General features: G+C 47.5%; 1 protein-coding gene across 3 annotated transcripts in view; it reads left to right on the top strand.

Moving 5' to 3' along the window:
• LDLRAD3 (low density lipoprotein receptor class A domain containing 3) overlaps positions 1 to 19,310 on the top strand; it is a 217,480-nt gene that overhangs the window by 78,101 nt on the left and 120,069 nt on the right. The window lies entirely within an intron of this gene.

Below are 19,310 nucleotides of genomic sequence, written 5' to 3'. Positions count from 1 at the left end.
GGCATGTGACGTGCTGAATGTCATGGCTTTGTTAAGATTGCCTAAAGAGGACTGCCATGAAATGTAGGGAATCAGTCGTTGGAAGGGAAGGGACTGGAATAGGTTACATGCGTGTATTCCTTGTTCCGTGCATGGCAAAGCTTCAGGTTAATTCCAGATTAGCATATGGTCTCTGACTCCTTTGGAAAGGCATAGTTTGCATGTACCTGAGCTGTTTTTTCCTGTCATCAAGGCCCTTTGTTTGGGAGGTGGTGGGGGTGGGATTGGGGTGTGGCGGCAGGGAACCCGGCTTCCATTCTTGATGGGATTTAAATCTGCAGTGGATTAAAATCTTGGCTGCCAGTTGTCCCTTGTCAGGTGGAAGGGTTGTTTGCTTCTCCAGTTCTTTGGGTTCCAGCGGTAAAGCTCGTGATTTACCCTAACCTCCGTAGCTAAGAGAAAGTGCCCCGGGGAGGGAGGGGGCCCCTGTGGGTGAGTGAGCGACTGGGGAGGAGGCTTTCCTGGTCCACGGTGAGCATCAGACGTCCCAGGGAGCAGGACGGGCAGCCCACTTGCACGGCAATGTGAGGGAGGTCACCAGCATGATAGATTGTTTTCCCTTGGCCATTTTGAATATTTAGGCCACTGAGAGCCTGCCCGTGGCCATGCACTGGTTCTGAACCTGCACAAGGCTGTCACGGTTACTGTGCCATGTGTCTTTGGGCTTTTTTCTGTGGAGCCCCCGGCACAGCCTGCTCCGTGATGCACAACCACACACACTGCTCTCAGGGCCCAGCAGCTCCATGGATGCCGAGCGAGGCTCTGTCAGGTGACAGGGAGGAGATGGGCTTGGCTAGGAACATGGGGGGCAGCCGCTCGCTGTCTCACATTCAAAGCCAAACCAGGTTGGTCCCAGTTCCCTGAAATTGAGGACACTGGCCTGTCTGATGCTGGGAAGGGGTGAGGGAGAGAGGTCACCTGCTGCCACACCTGGTAGGTGTGTTTCTGGGGTGCCCGCAGTGACAGTTCTGAGTGTTTTGATACAAGGCCAGGCCCTGCGCCCACCTTGTTCCCCGCCCCCGCCACCACGGAACACCCATCCTGAGACGTAAATGGAGGTGAGGCACCTTCTCTTTCTTCATTTCCCCGGTTAGCCTTTTCTTGGCAGTGTGCTGGCATGTTGACTCTAGTGGTGACTTGAAGAAGAACCTGTGTGGCCATCCTGACTGAGGACCGGCTGTGGACTGACAGTTATGACTCAGGCTCTGCCTGTGAGTTGTTCTGGTCAGCCGAGATGCAGATACGTACCAACACGGGATTAGGCGTCCAAGAGCTTCACTGGGGGTGGGAGCAGGAGGAGGCTGGGAGAGCTGTGCCAGGGGTTTGGCATTGGTAGAAGGAGAGAAGGGAGGAAGAAGAGGGCAGGATGAGGCTCGGACTGCATGCGGCTCCCTGAACGGTTTGGCCAGGCCCATGGGAGGTCCTGAGCCAACGGCGCCTGTTGGAGGAGTCCTGAGGGCCAGTCGCCGGGGCCATCAGTCATGCGCCGTGCCCCGGCAGATGTGAGTGGTGCATTTTCCTGACCCCCACAGCCACTGATGAGCTATGTTCATGTATCATTAATTCATGTAACACACATTTATAGAGCGCCTACTGTGTGCTCCACATTTGGGGGCACTGGGGAAAAATGGTGAAGCAGGAAATCCCTGTTTTACGAGACGTTTAAGTCAAGTGAGGCGCTAAGCAGCAAACGGGCTTTGCAGTGAGGTCTGATCCTCGCTGGCAAAGGGGCACATCCTGCGTACTATGGGGTCCTACGGGGGGACTCCTAACCTCACCTGGGGCACCCGGGGGGTGTCTCGGAGAACCACTGACTAAGCCGAGACTGGCAGGGTAAGGATGAGGTCACCCAGTAAGAGGTGGAAGAACTTGCAGGGACAGAGAAAAATGTAAATATAGCCCTAAGAGTAAGAGAGGGAGGTGGGTGTTTCATAGTGATCCTGTGGCGGGGGCGGGGGAAGAAGAGCGATTTTCAGGGGGTGTTTAGAGAAGTATGTGGTGGGGGGGTCATCAAGTGGCACCTTGTAAACCAAGGGAAGGACATTAGCTGTGTGCCGAGCGGTCGAGAATCTGATGAGTGGGTCATTCGTGCTCTACCGCCTCCCAGCTGTGTGACTCTGGGCAAGTTACTTAGCCTCCCTGTGTTTCAGTTGCTCCATCTGTAAAATGGAGTAGAAATAGTTCTGTTCCAGATGAAATAGCTCTCTGTAAAGCTCTGAGAATTATATCTGTCACGCAGTAAGCATTCGACAAATATCCATTTACTTCTTGTCATCACTTCATGCTTTAAATTTTCCTATACAAAAGACGTGGTAAAACTGTCTTACATGCTTACCTGCTATCATCAGTCAAATAGTCACCAGACTTATCAAAATGACATGACTAATAAATTTTTTCAATGAATGGAGTGTTGTGTTTTCTCCATGGCTCAGCATGAAGCGGCTCCATGTGATATTGCCAAAAACAAAATAAAAAAGACCAAAGCTAAACAAGTACGTTTCCTATGAGTTTTCTCTTGAACAATAACTGAATGAAGCTCTTCAGCTGTCGACCAGCTAGGGCTTCCAGGATCTTCGGGACAGGCCCCCCGCCCCCCCAAGTGGAGTTTCCTAAAGCGTGCTGGAGGGCCACCTGACTCATCTATTAATGTAGATTTGGGGACAACTCAAAACCCGCTGAAATAGAATCTCTGAGAGCGGGCCCCAAGAACCGGCATCTTCACAAGCCGTCCAGGTGAGTCTTGTACCCACTACATTGTGAGAAGCGCCTGTCCTATGATTAGACTTAGCAGTCTCGAGGACAGAGGAAGCCTCATAGGACAACTCCTGCATTGTCAGCCTCTTTCCATGTCAGGGGAGAGGGGTATGCTAACAGAGCATCCCCTCTGAGAAGGCCAGGCAGGTAAGAAGCACCCCAGCTGGTGTGTTGGCCTCCAAAGCAAAACATGAGTAGAGAGCGCTAAGTAATGTGGTGGCCGCGTGCTATGTAAGTGTTAGTGTTTTAGTTGCTTTTAAGGGGCTTTCATGTGTATTGTTTCCAAAAGAAAGCAGACGGGTGATGGAAGGAGAACTGACTCTGGGTGGTGAACACACAATGGGATTTACAGATGATGTAATACAGAACTGTACACCTGAAATCTATGTAATTTTACTAACAATTGTCACCCCAATAAATTAAAAAAAAAAGAAAAAAAAAGAAAGCAGATGGACCCCAAGTGCTATCACTGTAGTGCCCAGGAAAGAAATGACTTTATCTGAGCCAGAAATGAAATTCTCAGCAAGAGGTGTGTGGCCCTCAACAAGTAATGCCAGTACGATTACATCCCTGTTAAAAATGGGTATCTCCGGGAGGTGGGATAACGGGTAATTGTTCTTTCTAACTTCCTTTTCTTGCACGGGAGGCAGTGTGTGGAGTGCTTCAGACTACAGAAGCCTGGCACAAGCCTGCTTGGGTTTGTCCTGGTTTCCCCGTATCCTGAGCAAGTCAGGTCATCTCTCTGTACCTCAGTTTCCTCATCTGTAAAATGGGGAATAACCAAGTAGTATCTACCTCAGAGAGTTTAAATACATGCATGCTTGCTAAGTGTTGAAGCGTCTGCTTGACCCTGAACTCTGGAGACGACTGAGCCGTTGCTGTTAATAGTAACATCATCTTCACGTCTGTGCAATAGGTAGTCCTGGGGTGATTTAAAAAAAAGTGTCACAAGAAAGGCTGCCTAGATCCTAGGAGCTAGTGTGTGCGGGGTCTAGAAGGTCTGCCTGTGGGGACAGAGACCCAGACAGCAGTTTCCAGGCTCTCGGCCTCACGTGGAAAGGTGCTGGCTCGGGTAGTAGATGGCCGTCAGCTGTAGCCGGTTAGCCACTGGCCACTGATATAACTGCCGTGGCTGAGCCAGCAGGGGTGGAGTGCAGTTAGCAAGGGGTTGGCTGGTGGGTAGAGAAACGGACGGCAGGTTGCAGATCGTGTGGCTCCTGCTTCCTGTGTCTCCATCCCAGCCGCCAGCGAGAATATAGTGGTGTGACTCCCCTATCTATGGCTCCGTGGGTGTTCCTTTCTGGCCTCACCATGTCCTGCGTTCTTACGTGGGGAGCGGGAGCTGAGACCCCGCGTGACACTGCCATAAGGACCAATAGGAATTGGCAAGGACCCATCCCTCTGATTTGGGGCCTAAGTTTTCATCTCGGCAGTAAGGGATGCGACTCAATGTTTCACACTTTGCTTCTTGAAGTGCCAAAGATGAGTGCCACAGAGGGACGAAGGAGGGCCACAGAGCCAAGCGGCTTGGGACTTGGACCGAAGCAAAGCAGCTGCAGGTCTCTCTTTTAATACCTCGTGGGCTTTGCATGAGGTTTCATTCTGCGATAAACACACAGAAAGATTTGCGTCCCACTGGATCAGATCCCTAAAAAGCGTCCCCACCCCGCCTTTAGTCTCCTCTTGATGTCTGTGATTCCAAAGATTGCACCATAATTGTCCTTTTCCCAAACAAAGCTCACTTCCAACTATCATAGCATGGGAGTGCTCACAAATTTATTTCTTACCATGAGCCAAAATCTGCTCTCTGGAACTGTTTAACGGTAGCGGCAGGGTGCCTTCGATGCTAATGAATTCTCTGTTTTTAGAAACGCTCAGGCTCAGGATGATTTCAAGTTCCAGCTTCACTAATTGCTGGCTGAGTGACTAGGCAAGTCTCTCTACCTGTCTGAGGAATGAATGTGAGGATGTGTGCCAAGTGCTTTAGTGCAGTGACTGGTAGGTGACAGTGACGCTCCTGCTCTAATAATCAGAAGTGACAGGAGAACATCTGCTTGGGAGGAATCCTCTTCCTGCAACCCAGGCAGAGAGCTGCTCAGATAGCAGAGCAGATGTGTTCCTGGTGGCAGACAGTGTTAGGCGGTGCCATTGAGGTCGCCCACCGTTCGGTGCCATTGATCTTGCCAGTGGGCCATGTTCCCTAAGGAGCCAGGCCTTTTATAGTTACCATAGGGGCTGTACCTCCAACACGTCCCCCTAACGCTGGCAGTGAACCACACCCACAGACAAGGCCACGGACGTGGTTCCCGTACAGTGTACACTCTGCCCTCTGCTCTGCAGGGCGTATCGCAGAAGAAAGCATGAACCATGGAGTGTGTAGTCATGCTCTGATGCAAACCAAATCTTGGCAAGTGCGAAGGACTATGAAAACAGTACATCTGCGAAACACACTTTCCCTGTGCTGTCTAGTGTTCCAGTTCTGTGCCAGGTTCCCCCCTCCCCGCCATGTTCTGCATTTCAAAAATATTTTGTTTTTCCTTCCAGACAGGGGAAGTACAAAGGCAGATGTGTTTCATCGCTTAATTTTCTGATTGTGCCACGCTTTTTCTCCCGCTGACCAGCAGTCCTCCTTCAAGCCTTTCATTTAAGGCTGACCTTTAGGAAAACGACGTAGGAGCAGGATCACACTTACCCTGTCTATGGCTGCAGAGCCCATGAGGAAAACAGAAACAAAACAATCAATAGAGAAAACAAAACAGTGCCTCTGTGAGTGAATTCCAGGGTAGACAGGAGTGCCTCCGTGGAACAGGGAAGGGGGCAGACCCGTGTGGTACGTGGGGCATGTGGTTCTACTTTTCTGAGCCTTCCTTCCATTCTAAGTAGAAGCCTGCCATCTGGCATCCACCCAAAGGTACTGATTATTTACAGGGTTGACATCACCTGGTGTTTGGCTTCCCTGCTGATGGAAGCCCAGGACTGGGAAACACAGCACAGGCTGATGCTGGAGAAGAATGAAGGTGGATGGGGGTGGGTGGACGGACAGAAAGACGGACGGAGGAACACATGCTTGGATCAATGGATTGATGAGTGGATCAATGGATAAAGACAGGAACCTCTCGTTCTGTGACTACATTTGTCGTGCGGGGTGTCAGGCAGGGTCTCTGGTCCCGCTCCCCACACAAGAACGCAGGACATGGCTAGGCCAAAAAGGAACACCCACGGAGCCATAGGTAGGGAAGTCATACCACTATGGTCTCGCTGGGTTTACACGACGTGCGACCTGCTGTCCGCTTTGCTGCCAACCGACCGACTCTCCTCCACTCTCCTTCAGTCTCCTTCAGTCTCCTTCAGTCTCCTTCAGTCTCCTCCTCTCTCCTCCTCTCTCCTCCTCTCTCCTCCTCTCTCCTCCTCTCTCCTCCGTAGCCGCGGCAGTTATATTAGTGGCCAATGGCTCAATGGTTACAGCTGACGGCCAACCAGCCACAGCTGATGGCCATCTACTACCTGAGCCAGCACCTTTCCACATGAGGCCGAGAGCCTGGAAACTGCTTTCTGGGTCTCTGTCCCCACAACATTCCTTCTCAGAAGGCTTCCGCCCTTCATCCCCAGGCGAGGCAGATACCCCTTGTTCCTTCTCCCGTAGCCCTTCTCTGCCTCTGACTTGTAAACAAGCAGGTACAGTAAAGAGTGATCGGTAACTATCTTTCAGGTGACATTGGAAGCTTCAGGACAGCCAGGTTAAGGCCCTGCCTGCATCTCCTTCACTGTTATCCTCACACCAAATAGTGTCAGCTGCTGGCTCAGTATCCGTTTGTGGAATGACCCAGTGAGAGAATAGTGACTGTTTACCAACACTTGTGGGGACACATCTGTGCCTGCAGCCCTCTCGCACTGCTATTCTCTCAGAGCTGGTTTTCTCTTACCAGAGGGCCAGGTGGGATTGCTAAAGACGAATGGGATTCCTCCCATCTCTAAAACACACACACACACGTACACACACTCACATGTACACACATGCGTATACACACACACACACACAGTCTCTCTCCCTCCGGTCTTCCACAGGGGTGACTGAACTGATTTGCTGTAACAGCCTGTCCTCATAGCCTCCCTTTTTTGCCTCCCAAGACCCCCACTCCTCCTTGCTAATGAATCCTTCTTCTGAGGGTAAATGTTCCTCTAGGTTCTCTGCTTTCTCTTGGGTCCTGAGGGGTGCGACCTCACCTGGGCAGAGGCCCAGCACTGGGGCTGCTAGGCTGTGCGCGCTCAGTAGAAGTCGGCTTTGAGTTGTTTAAATCATTAGTATAAGGAAGACGGATAAACACAGCAGCCGTGCAGTGGTCCCAGGTCACCTGTGGAATGCAGTGACTCTGAAGTGTGCCTCCCAGAGCCTTCCTGGCCTGGCACCCGGCCCGCTGCTGGCACCTCCTGCACTCCTGCCCAGCTGCCTGCGTCACACCCCTGTGCCTTTACACGCACTGTGGCCCTCAGTGCCTTTGTCCTCTTTGCAAGCCTTTGAGCCCTCATGGAGCTCGCCCTGCCTCCCTCAGGAGCAGAGGGTCATGTCCCCCTTCGCGCTTCTGCTTAGTCTTGGGGGTTCTTCTGATGTCCTACCAACTTGGCTTGCTTCTGTGTCTGTGTACCCATTAGACGGCGAGCTCTGTCAGTCAGCTGTGCGTCCCTGGCATTGGGGATGGCTGACGCCCCCTGTGGACTGTGACACTCCTGTGGAATAAATGAATGTTTGAGTGACAGTGAAAATCTGGCATACAGGGTAAACAGTCCGAATGTTTAAGATGATCTCTGCTTGTTATGGATGAAAATGTAGGAATCTTCCTGGAGGTCTCTCTTACTAGCTCACCCTTCGGCCCCATCTAGGCCAGTAGCAAGCCGGGTCAGCTCTACCTCTAAAGCAGCGGATCTCAGGCATGATTTTGACCCCCAGGGTCATTGGGCAATGTCTGGGGACATTTTTGGGTGTCACAGCTGGGGTGGCTCCTGGCATTCAGTGGGTAGAGCCCGGGGATGCTGTGAGACATCCTGCGATGCACAGGACAGCCCCCACCCCCCACCCCACACCGAAGAATTCTGCAGTCCAAATGTCAGTAGTGCAGAGGTCCAGTCGCCCTGGTCTAGAGGTCCCGAGTCTGTTCATGGCTCTCCGTCTTCCCCACCCCCACACTGGCTCAAGGCACTCTCGTCACCCCCTGGACTGGTCTTCCTGAGGATTCCTCCTCGCCCTCAATCTGTTCTCCACTAGGCAGCTGGCTGATCTTTTAAAACGATAAGTCACTCCCCTGTAATTCTTCCCATCACACTTGAAATGAAACCCAAACTCCTTAGCCAGGCTGAGGAAGCCCACCCTGACCTGGCTCCTGCTTTCTCCCACTCACTGCATCCCCCTGGCCCCTGGCTCTCTGCTCCGGCCCGCCCCACTGCCCTTTTTCCTGGTCCAGATTCTTCCAAGTCTTCTTTAACTTCAAAACTATCGACATTCTGGGGCCAGATAATTCTTTATTGTGGGTGGGGTGGAGGGGCTGTCCTGTGTGTCGTAGGACGTGCAGCAGCGTCCCTCTACATGCCAGTAGTGCCCCCCACACACACACACACCACCCCGCAATGTGGCCCAGTGTTGCCTGGGGTGCAAACCAGAAAAACTGGGGAGGAATTTGGCCAATTTAGTCCCTTCTTGGAGAAGAGTAACTTTTATTTCTGGTGTCACCAACCCTCCTAGATTTCAGGGGTTCTTAGAAAGTTTTGTTTCTTTCTTTAGTTATATTTAGAGAGTCGTGCAACTCGGTGACACTCTAATTGTGGAACATTTTCATCGCCCCCCCAAAGAAACCTTCTGTTACTGATTTCAAATTTCATTCCATCGTGATTGGGGAACGTATGTGGTGTGATTTCATGCCTCTTACACGTGTTGAGGTTTGTGTTATGGCCCCATATTTGGAACCCCCTGCAGAATGTTTCATGTGCACAAGAGATGAATGTGTGTTTGGCTGTTGCTGGGGGTGGGGCTCTGTGGGAGTCTGATGGGTCTAGTGGTTTGTGTTGTCCGTGTCTCCTATTTCCTTGTTGATCTTCAGCCTCGTTATTCTGTCCATTATTGAAAGTGGGCCGTTGAAGTCTCCATCCCTTACTGTCTAAATGTCTGTTTCTCCTTTCAGTTCTTGTCAGTTTTTGTTTCATGTATTTCGTGACTCTGTTTTTTGGGTACATGTAATTATCTCTTCCTGATGGTTTGACCATTTCTTTGTCTTTAGGAACTTTATTTTTTTTTGTCTTAAATTCTATTTTCTATGATATTAATATAATTACTCCAGCTGTCTTGATTTTGGAGGTTTTTTTTTGTTTTTTGAAAGCCTTCCGGGTTATTCTAATACCCAGTCAGGATTGAGTGTCACTCCTCTTGTAGGATAAATTAGAAGCTGAGGATTGATGTTTTTTGTCTTTATAGTTAGCCCATAGCTACCAAGAGACGATATCCATGGGATTATGTGATTCCCGTGACTGGTGTTGGAGGCTTCATAGAAACTCTGGATGTCTCAGTGAAAACCTTTCCTGGAGCAAGATTTGTGGCAGGTTAAGTACTATTTTCCTGAAACAGTTGTTTTCAGTTTCCCTCACGACAGAGGACGTTCCCCTGCTCAGCCTGTCAGAGCAGCCAGACAGCTGCCTTCCTCCCTCTCTGTGCTCTGTTGACACTATCCGAGAAAGGGTTACGTCTCTGAGTGAAAGTCCCCTTGTCCTCTGCGTATCACCACGTTAAATCCTCATGTCACAGACCTGTCTCTGGCATTCTTCACAAACACTAATAACAAAAAATCTGAGTTCCAAGTTCTTCTGTGCACGTGGATAGTGTGGGGAGGGATAAGTAAGCGGGAGGAGGTCGGACGCTTCTAGAAAGCTAATCAGAAGCGAGCCGCCTCTTCACAAGTCTGAAGGTAAAGAATATTCATACAAATGAGGGTGATTTAAGAAGAAAAACCTCAAAGTTTGTCAGGAGCCCAGCGGGCGGGAGAGGGTGAAGGCTTTGCAAAGTAAAGCCTTCTTTTGGCAAAGGTGGCCCTTATTTGCCCAGCAAGATGGAAAGTGGAGAATGAGTTCTTCTTTATTCGTTTTTATTCAAACCTGAAAATCGTCTTTGATTCGCACATCCCTCTCTACCCACTCCCCCCTTTTTAGTTTTTCGCCCTCCCCCCCATTTCTTAAGAGTTGTCCCTTGATACCTTGATTGAAGTGTTCTTTTGAAGGTGGAAACTATTCTGTTGTATCTGTGTCTGGTCCCACATCCGTTCTTAACCCCAGTCACTCTGATCCACTGTCAGGAAGTTTTCCTCCAAACAACGAAAAGCCTCCAGAGGCTGAGTTATCTGACCCACATTTATTTATTATCTTTTTTAGAGCTTTTTTTCTCTCAAGATTTGTCTATGGAGAATCAGTTGGGAATGTCTGGGTTTCCTGCTCATAGAATCTTTGGAGTTTTCATTGCAATACATATGCACACAGACACACCTTCATACACATATGCATGTGCATTAGAAATAGCCAAAGTAAATAACCTAAAAAACCCTGTAGGTCCTAAGATAATTGCCTAATCCCAAACTTGCTAGCTTCTGTGGCCTTTTTTCCTGTCGTTCTTAATAATACAATTATTTTAAAGGGCAGTGACAGGCACTTTCGAGTTCTCTTACTGTTCAGAGTGCCCCTTCCCCTAGAAGCCCAGCGAGTTACTGACTTGGCTCTCCGCAGTGCCCTCAGAGCTCTTTGGGGGTGAGGAGCATATTCCCTTGACACACAGAGCCTCACAATATCATTGTCTATCTGTAAAACTTTTCTTCATAAAAAAACCAAATCTGCCTCACTGCTTTCCTTTATAGAGATGTCTGCTGGCTCCCAGGGTAAGTGTCCAGATCTGCCTGCCTCTCTGCCAGCCTCACCTCCTGTCACACATTCTGTTTTCCAGATGCCCTAACGTCTCCCAGATCTCTGTATAAGCCATAACCTCTCAGCGTTCGGAGCTTCTGTTCACATCATTCATTTGCCTGGAGTGCCCTTCCCTGTCCTTTTCTACCAACCCACTCCTGCCCCGATGAAGCAGGGTTCCTTTGTGCCACGCTCCCTGGGTCCCCCAGGCTGAGTGAGTCACACTCTTCTTTTGAGTTCCTCTTGTGCTCTGGCCATCCCCACAGATGGATTGAGCGTCCACTGCTGGGCAGAAACTGAAAGTAATTGTAATAAATGATAACAGTAATAATAATAGCTAATACTGTGTGTAATACTATACAACACTACTATGTCATACTACATAGTGTAATATCAAATAATAATAGCTACTATGTGGTATATATTACAATAGCTAGTGCAGTATTAACTCTGATAGCTAGTACTGTGTTCCAGAAAAAGATTAAGCAGTTATTATATTGTCTCATTTAATCCTCACCGCTAGCCAGCGAGGTAGGTGCTGTTAATATTGCTATTTCCTGGTGAGGAAAAGAAGGCACAGACAGGTGATAATGGCTCACCGTAAATCACACGGCCAGTAAGTGGTGGGACCCATATGTGAACTGAAGCGGGCTGACACGCGACCTTGCCTGCTTACATACCATAATACGGTGTTGAAAGGCAAATGTTTATACAGCTGTAGAGCGCTTATCACTTCTCACTGCAATTATCTGTTTATCATCCCTTTTTTCTTCACAAGCAGGTGTTCCTTAGGGGCTTCTTGCTATTAGAAGTTATGTTTGAATGTTGGATTCTCTTTGCAACCCCCACACTTGGTCCTATGTGTGGCATAAAGCGTCTGAGAATGAACATGAATGGAACAAATAAGTGAAATAGTAAGGCCTCAAAAGGTCTAAACATTACATTGGCTCCACCTCCTTTTTCTCAGGGCCATCCTTGTTTGTGAAGAAGAGCAGTTTGTGGAACCATGAACCATGTTAGGGAGGGGAGGGTATTATCGAATCCCTGCTAGATATCAAGCATTATGCTGCTTTTCTCTACATGCAAAAATCTCGTCTTATTCTCCAACCACTGAGCAGATCTATACTCTCGTTATGCTCCTTTTAGAGGGGACACTGAGGCCAAGCAAGGTTAAGTGACTTGTTTAAGGTCTCAGCTATTATGTGGAAGAATGGGGATAGAAACCTAGATGGCTCTGAACCCTAAGCTCTTCTGACCTCTTAGCGCCAAGGCTGTTGACCTCTCTTTCTCATTCCAGTTATAGAAGAGGAGATGTTTAGAAAGAATTTTGTGCCTGAGATTTTCTGGCAAAGCTCTTTCAACTAGATTTTTTTTTTTTTTCATTTCTAGCCAAGTTAGCTTGTGGCCTTTTGCTCTCTCCACTCTCCAGTGTGTATCTCTGAAACAGCCAATATGGCATTTTAGGAAGAAATACACACTGTGATATCTGTTCAATAAAACTTGGAGCGCATTCCAGTAGTCACGTGGAGTTGAACTGCTAAAACAAGCAAAGGGATGTTTTGATCCAGCAGTAATGGATTTGTAAAGGCTTGAATTGCGTGTGTGGATTGGATTTACTGGGCTGTTTGTTATCTACTTGGAACCAAAGTGAAAGACGTGTATGTTTTGTTTTGTTTTCCCTTCCATACTTCTTGGAGAATCTGGGCATATTGCTTTTTAAAAGCCTATTATTTTTATAAAGCCTTTTTTTTTTTTTTTTTTTTTTTTTTTTTGCTTTTTTGCTCCCAACCTACAAAGTCATTTTTGACTTTTAAAAGGAGCCAGTTTTTGACTTTTTACGAAACGTGCCAGGGGAGAGAATATACAGAGGGTGCCAAAAAAAATGTATGCACATTTTAAGAAAGCAAAAACTGTATTAAAATTATGCTGATGGTAACCACTTTGAGCAGCTCTTGTAATTGCAGAAGTCAAACGTGACTTGTATTATCTGTGGTTTTCGGTATATATTGGGTACTACAATTTTAATAACAGTTTTTTTCTTTCTTAAAATGTGTACATATTTTTTTGGCACCCTCTGTAGTAGCAATTTCAGACCCATTATGTTTTGCAAAGTTTTTAGCCAGTGATGGCTGCATGTGGGCATTCACTTTGGGGGTGTTTCCATGTGGATTCAAATTAAGTGACTTTTATAATTTGATTTTTTTTCTGATTTATACTTTAGTATAACCCTTATATTTCTCACATCTGTAACGTGAGACGAGTTGCAGCTGGCTCATAGCACAGGGTTCTAATTTTTTTTAGGGTTTTCTGAGAAATAGGGTTTTAATTTTTTTTAATTAACGGGAAGATACGGGTGCTTCCACTGATGTGAGAAGCAAGTTCACGCCGACCCTCTTTCAGTTCTCCCAGTGCCACACCGTTCCCGCCTGCCTCCTCCTTGGAACAACCTTCACTCCACAAGCTCACTGGCACAAACTTTCATTTGTGGTGTAGCTGTCTCCTGTGTGTCTTCATTCTTTGCAGGTATGATACAGAGTTTGTGCATTACTGTTAGTGGACTAACTAAATGAGTAAGACCTGAAACTGTCTAAGCATTACATCGGTTTCCACCGTAGGTGTGTGTGGAGTGTCTCCGTGGAGGCCAGCTTTCTTTTGAGAAGCCTTTTCTGACTTCGCCTCCTCCCTACCTGGAGATTGGATGTCCTCTAGCTCCCCCATCAGAGCACTCGCGGCACTGCATGCAGAGGCTCATTTACCTGTCTGTATCCTTCCCTATCGGTTAGGGAGTGCTGTTGCATGGCCACACAGCTGACGCAGTGCCTGACAGATAGTTGGATGCTTAGGAATATTTTGTTAGTAGCCAAGAGGAGGCAGCAAACATTTTTTGGCCCTATTAACCCCATTTTGTATTATGCACAGGTCAAGTGTAAATCCTTAAATAGTGGACAGAACTGGTTAAGAGTTTTAAAGTTCTAAAAGGGCCTTTTTGCTAAGACAGCAACTGTTTGAATATGAACTCACAGCTTTTGTGTATAAAGCCGAGTTATTTTGTATCTTGCACATGAACATAGCAGAAGAGAGAACCTGGTGAAATGGGGTGGGTGGGTACTCTTCTCATGGTAGCTACACTAGCTGGGATGTGAGTGTCCCACTTGACTAGAGGGGCTGATGGTCGGAGAAGGCCCTGCACTGGCCCTGTAGCCAGAATTCTTGGAGTGGCTGCTGGTCTGTGCAGAAGCAACATCAGGAAGAAAGGGCTGATGTCATTTGGTCTCTGGGCGTAAGACACAGGTAGAAGCTGTCTGAATAGGGTGTTCACGCCTTAGTGTTCTTTGGAATCCTTTGTGTGCTTATACAATGCAGATTCCCTGGGGAGAGGCCCAGGAATTTGCATTTTCACAGGTATCCCTGGAGATTCTGCTGCAGGGGGATCACCGACCCCCTGCTTCATGAAACACTGCCTTGTGGGACAGGAAATGCTGGAGAAATGGGCAAACGGGACAGTCCTTGGAGCGAGAACCTGCTCTTGGTCAGAGCCCTTAGACAGAGGGGACATGCAGCCTGGGGAAGTTAGCTCAAGGAGCATCTCTTGGAAGGAGGGACCCTTTGCATTAGCCTGTGATTAGTGTAACCCAGGGAAATCAATTCCAGCAAGATTGATATCCTGCATCGGGTGCAGATTTAAAAAGATAAAGGGAAGAATCATGGTTTCCTTGACTGGATAGGAATGTCCCCTACTCGGCAAAGTAATGAAATACACAGATGTTAAAATGAAGCGAGACAGAGAGAGATGGAGAATAACGAGCACTGGTAGCCGTGAAGGACCAGCGTAACAAACGCAGAGGAACCGTGGGGAGTTCTCAGCCTGTGGGCGTCCAGGAAGATCACTGCCCGCCAGCAGCGGAGAATCAGCCCATCTCAGATAATCCTGAACTAGAGGCTTTCCCCGTAGCCATCTGCGTCCTGAAGATAGTACCAGTTCCTCAGGCCGGAGGCAGGAGGCAGTCAATAATCAAAAGGATGCCAACATGTGAAATATGTATATCCTTTGACCTCGTGGCTATACCTTAAAGAGGTACTATACAAATGGGGAAAATAATACATACATTTGGATGTGTACTGTTTATTGAAAACACCCCAGATACCCACCAGTGATGGGACTTGTGGGTACATAGATGCAGTAAAATTACCCGTAGCCATCAAAAGTGATGATAGCTACAGGTATGCTCCTGTAGTTATCAATATGAGAAGACATCACCATATGTTGTTAAGTGACAAAAGCAAGAGTCAGGATAGCATAGTATTTTATGGGTGCATATTTTATGGGTATACTCTGGGTTCTATTTATTAATTCAGTGAGTAATTATTGAGTAACTTGTGTGCCAGGCACTGTTCTGAGCATGGAAGATAGAGCAATGGACAAGAGAGTGGTCCTTTGCTAGTGAAGGGCTTGGACCAGCAGCGTCAGCCTGGCCTGGGAATGTGTTAGGAATGCAGAATCCCAGGTTCAGCCCCAGACCTACTGCATTTGAACAAGGTCCTAGTGCTATCCATTTGCACACGGTAGTTTGCGAGACCATGCTTCAGGTACATGTTAACCCAAATGGCCACAGTGGATTTCCCTGGGTGGTGGCAGCGTGGGTAATTTTTACATTTGCTTTTGTACATTTGTCTGTTGTTTGAAATTTTTCACAGTGAGCTGTGTCTTGAGTTTCCAAAGCAAGGATGGCAATTTTGCAGAAGAGCTTAAGGCCTCTGCTACTGGCTTTTTTGCTTCTGCTTCTGGCATATACTGGCAGCATCCTGGAGCCTGGGGTAGAGGTGGCAGCTGTTGCTTATTTGGCCAACCACAGAGGTTCTGGAAGAGAGTCCCTGAGTATGGGTCTGTGGCTGGAGCTATGGCCGGAGCTGTTGCCACAGCCTGAAAGATGGCTGCAGGTCTGATAAGCTGAATTTATGGCTGTTCTGGCTTAACAGACAGGCTCTGGCATTCAGCCCCTGTCCAGCTCTTTGGTGTGATTGCTATGTGGGGAGAGGCTGGGTGGCAGCGTTAGACAACAGGCCCACACCGCAGCATTTGTCATCTTCCAGCACCAGTGGGAAGATGAGTCCTTCCTGGGCAGATTGGGAGCTACAGGCATACCTGGTGAAGAATTTCTAGCCAAGGCTTTGAAAGTTCTGGCCATGTGGAAGAGGGGCTTTTCACCCCATGACCCCTTTTTTTGGGGTCTTGTCTGAATCTGGTCCCTGATGTGGGGTTTGGCAGGATATGGCCCTGCAGTACCCTGCCTAAAGTGTAGTTGAATAAGTCTGGACTTATTCAGGGGCATGAGAACTGGATTCTAGAACCGTCTGATCCTAAATAGCTATGTGACTCTGGCTCAGTCCCAAATTGCTTTCTTTGGCCTCAGTTTTTTCATCTGTGAAATGTGTGAGTTAGTTATTGAATGAACCTATGTGGATTACCTGCTGTGCTCCAGATGCTATGCATATAAAGATCAGGTCTTGATTTTGAGGGCATCATTGCCTGGAAATATTGGGACGTCTCCTGGTTCCCCTGTAGTTCTGACAGCCCCAAATTCTGGTCCTAGGACTATGTCCTTCCTGCATTTTGGATGCTGAAACAGCTTTTCGTTTAGGGCAATGGTGAGTAGAGGTTATTGCACATTTGTTTATGTCATTGCTGGTAAAATGAAAAATTCGCAACTATGTCAGTTCGTCCACTCCCATCTATTTTAAACTTTTTTTTTTTTTTACTTATCTGTGAAATTCAGAACTGTGACATCCAGGCCCTAAGGAGGGGGAGGACTCAGATCAGGAAATAAACCAACCCCAGGAGAGCCTCAGTCCCTGTCTTGCTAGTGAAAGCTGCCGCTTTGAAAAGTTCGTGGAGCAGCTGCTTGCAAAGTAGTAGATTTAAATATGTATTCAGTGGAAGGGAGTCACCGTCGTCTGCCTTCGTCAGGGCGATTTTAGACACAGAGTCAGTCTTCCACCTTCTACCAGGGCCTGCTGAGGTTCATGCTGAAATTTCCCTCTTGTAGAAATGGGGGTGAGGAGGGACAATCCATACTTTAGGACCCCCTTGAGCCCTGCAGTGGGTTGTGCAAGCAGGGAGCAGCCAACAGCTGCTGTGTGACTGGCTTCTCTCTGAGCCTCTGCCAGGCGCTCGGCTGGCTGCCTGTGATCTGCTGGCAGTTGCCTTAGATGTAAATCATAGCATGGCAGGCTCCCTCCGACAGACAGCCCCTGAGCATCCTGACAAGGCAGGAAGTCTCGTGAGTAATTCCTAAAGAGGATGCAAGGGCAGGGCCAAAGAACTGGTTAATTGAAGGGTAGCTAATTCATTTATTATTATTCATGTTCTCACTCTCTTTTCTCTTTCTTTGTCTCATAAAAGCTAGTCCTTTGGGGCTGGACTGGGTCTGAGAAATATCTAAGGAGGCAGTAGAGCACATGAGTCAAGAGCAGGGTTTGAGCCTTGACTCTGTTTATTAGCAGTGTCAAACTACTTCACTTCTGGACCTCAGTTCTGTTATCTGTAAAATGGGTTTTTCTGAGGCGTTAATAAGATGATGACTGCAGAACATAAAATGCAATGCTTAGCCCATACTAAGCATTCAGTAAATGCTAGCTATTACCCACTCCCACTCTCTCCTTTGGTAGGTTTATCTATATATTCAGCAAATATTTATTAGTCACTCGATGTAGGCACTGTATAGTGTAGCTCCTTCAAAAGTGGTGAATGACTGGTTAAGATGGTGGAGTAGGTAAACACGGTGCTTGCATCCTCTCATGACTACATCAATATTACAACTAAACTACAGAACAACCATCATTGACAATCGCCTCAAGTCTAGCTAAACTAAAGCCCTACAGCTACAATATGGAAGAAGCCACCTCGAGACTGATCGGAAGGGCAGAGACACAGAACAGGCTGGTCCCACATCCGTGTATAACCATTAAAAATTGGGAGGGATGTGTTGTCTCTGGAGGTTGACCCCTGAGGAGCAGCGGGTTCCAGCCCCACACCAGGCTCCCCAGTTGAGTTTCATTGCTAGGGAGAGAAATCCCCCTAACTTCTGGCTGTGAAAACCAGCGGAGATTGTGGCTGAGTGAGACAAGGGTGGCTACAGTCTTAGGAGTCCTCTTAAAGGGCCCGCATATGGACTTACTCACTGATGGAATCACTCGCTCTGAGCTCCAGCACTGGGGCAGCATTCGAAAGGTGCCAGGGACACACGGGGAGGAACTGAGTTGTCTGACTTCAGGATGAGGGCTGGAGGGGCAGTTTTCTCCTGGATGGAGGAGCTGGCAGAAGCCATTGTTTCTTTGTTGAGCCCTCCATCCTCCCCGCTCCTAGTGTGTGATGCAGGCAGGAGCCATATCTGAGTCTCCATCAACCTGGCTAACAGTTTGTTTACCCCTCCCTGGTGATTGTGAATCCACCTCACCCAATTTTGGGCCCACCCAAGCCACTTCTAGTGGCTTTCCATACAATGGCCTTCCTTGGCTCATACTGCAGAAACATGTCCCAAATAAAAGAACAGAACAAAGCTCCAGAAAAAAAAACACCGAAACAAACCGGAGACAAGCAATTTACCAGATGCAAAGATCCAAATATTGGACGTAAGGATGCTCAATAATCTCTGGGAGAACTTCAACAAAGAGACAGGAACCATAAAAATGGAGATAGAAAACATAAAAAAGAACCAGTCAGAGATAAAGAATGCAATAACTGAAATGAAGAATCCATAGAGGGAATCAACAATAGATTAGATGAAGCAGGGGATCGAATCAGAGATTTAGAAGATAAGGTAGCAGAAAACACCCAATCAGAACAGCAAAAGCAAAAAAGAATCCAACAAAATGAGGACAGCTTAAGGAGCCTCGTGCACAGCATCAAGTATACCAACATTCACACCATAGGGGTACCAGAAGGAGAAGAGAGAGAGCAAGGAATTGAAAACCTATTTGAAGAAATAGTGACAGAAAACTTCCCTAACCTGGCAAAGGAAATGGATATGCAAGTCAAGGAAGTACAGAGAGTCCCAAACAAGATGGACCCAAAGAGGCCAACACCAAGACACATCATAATTAAAATGGCAAAGATTAAAGACAAAGAGAGAATCTTAAAAGCAGCAAGAGAAAAGCAGTTAGTTATCTATAAGGGAGCCCCTATAAGACTGATAGCTGATTTCTCAACAGAAACTTTGCAGGCCAGAGGGATTGGCAGGAAATATTCAAAGCAATGAGAAACAAGGATCTACAAACAGGATTACCCAGCAAAGCTATTCTTTAGAATCAAAGGACAGAGAAAGAGCTTCCCAGACAAGAAAAAGCTAACGGAGTTCATCACCACCAAACCAGTATTACAAGGAATCTTGGACTTCTTTAAGATTTAAAAAAAAAAAGAAGAGATCAAAAATATAAATAATAAAATGGCAATAGCTACATATCTATCAACAATTACTTTAAATGTACATGGATTAAATGTTCCAATCAAAAGACATAGAGTGTGTGAATGGATAAGAAAACAAGACCCTCACATATGCTGCCTGCAAGAGACTCACTTCAGGTTGAAAGAC

This window comes from Rhinolophus ferrumequinum, chromosome 11 (genome assembly GCF_004115265.2).
Source record: "Rhinolophus ferrumequinum isolate MPI-CBG mRhiFer1 chromosome 11, mRhiFer1_v1.p, whole genome shotgun sequence".
NCBI classification, from domain to species: Eukaryota; Metazoa; Chordata; class Mammalia; order Chiroptera; family Rhinolophidae; genus Rhinolophus; species Rhinolophus ferrumequinum.
This window is presented reverse-complemented; position numbering and strand designations above follow the sequence as displayed.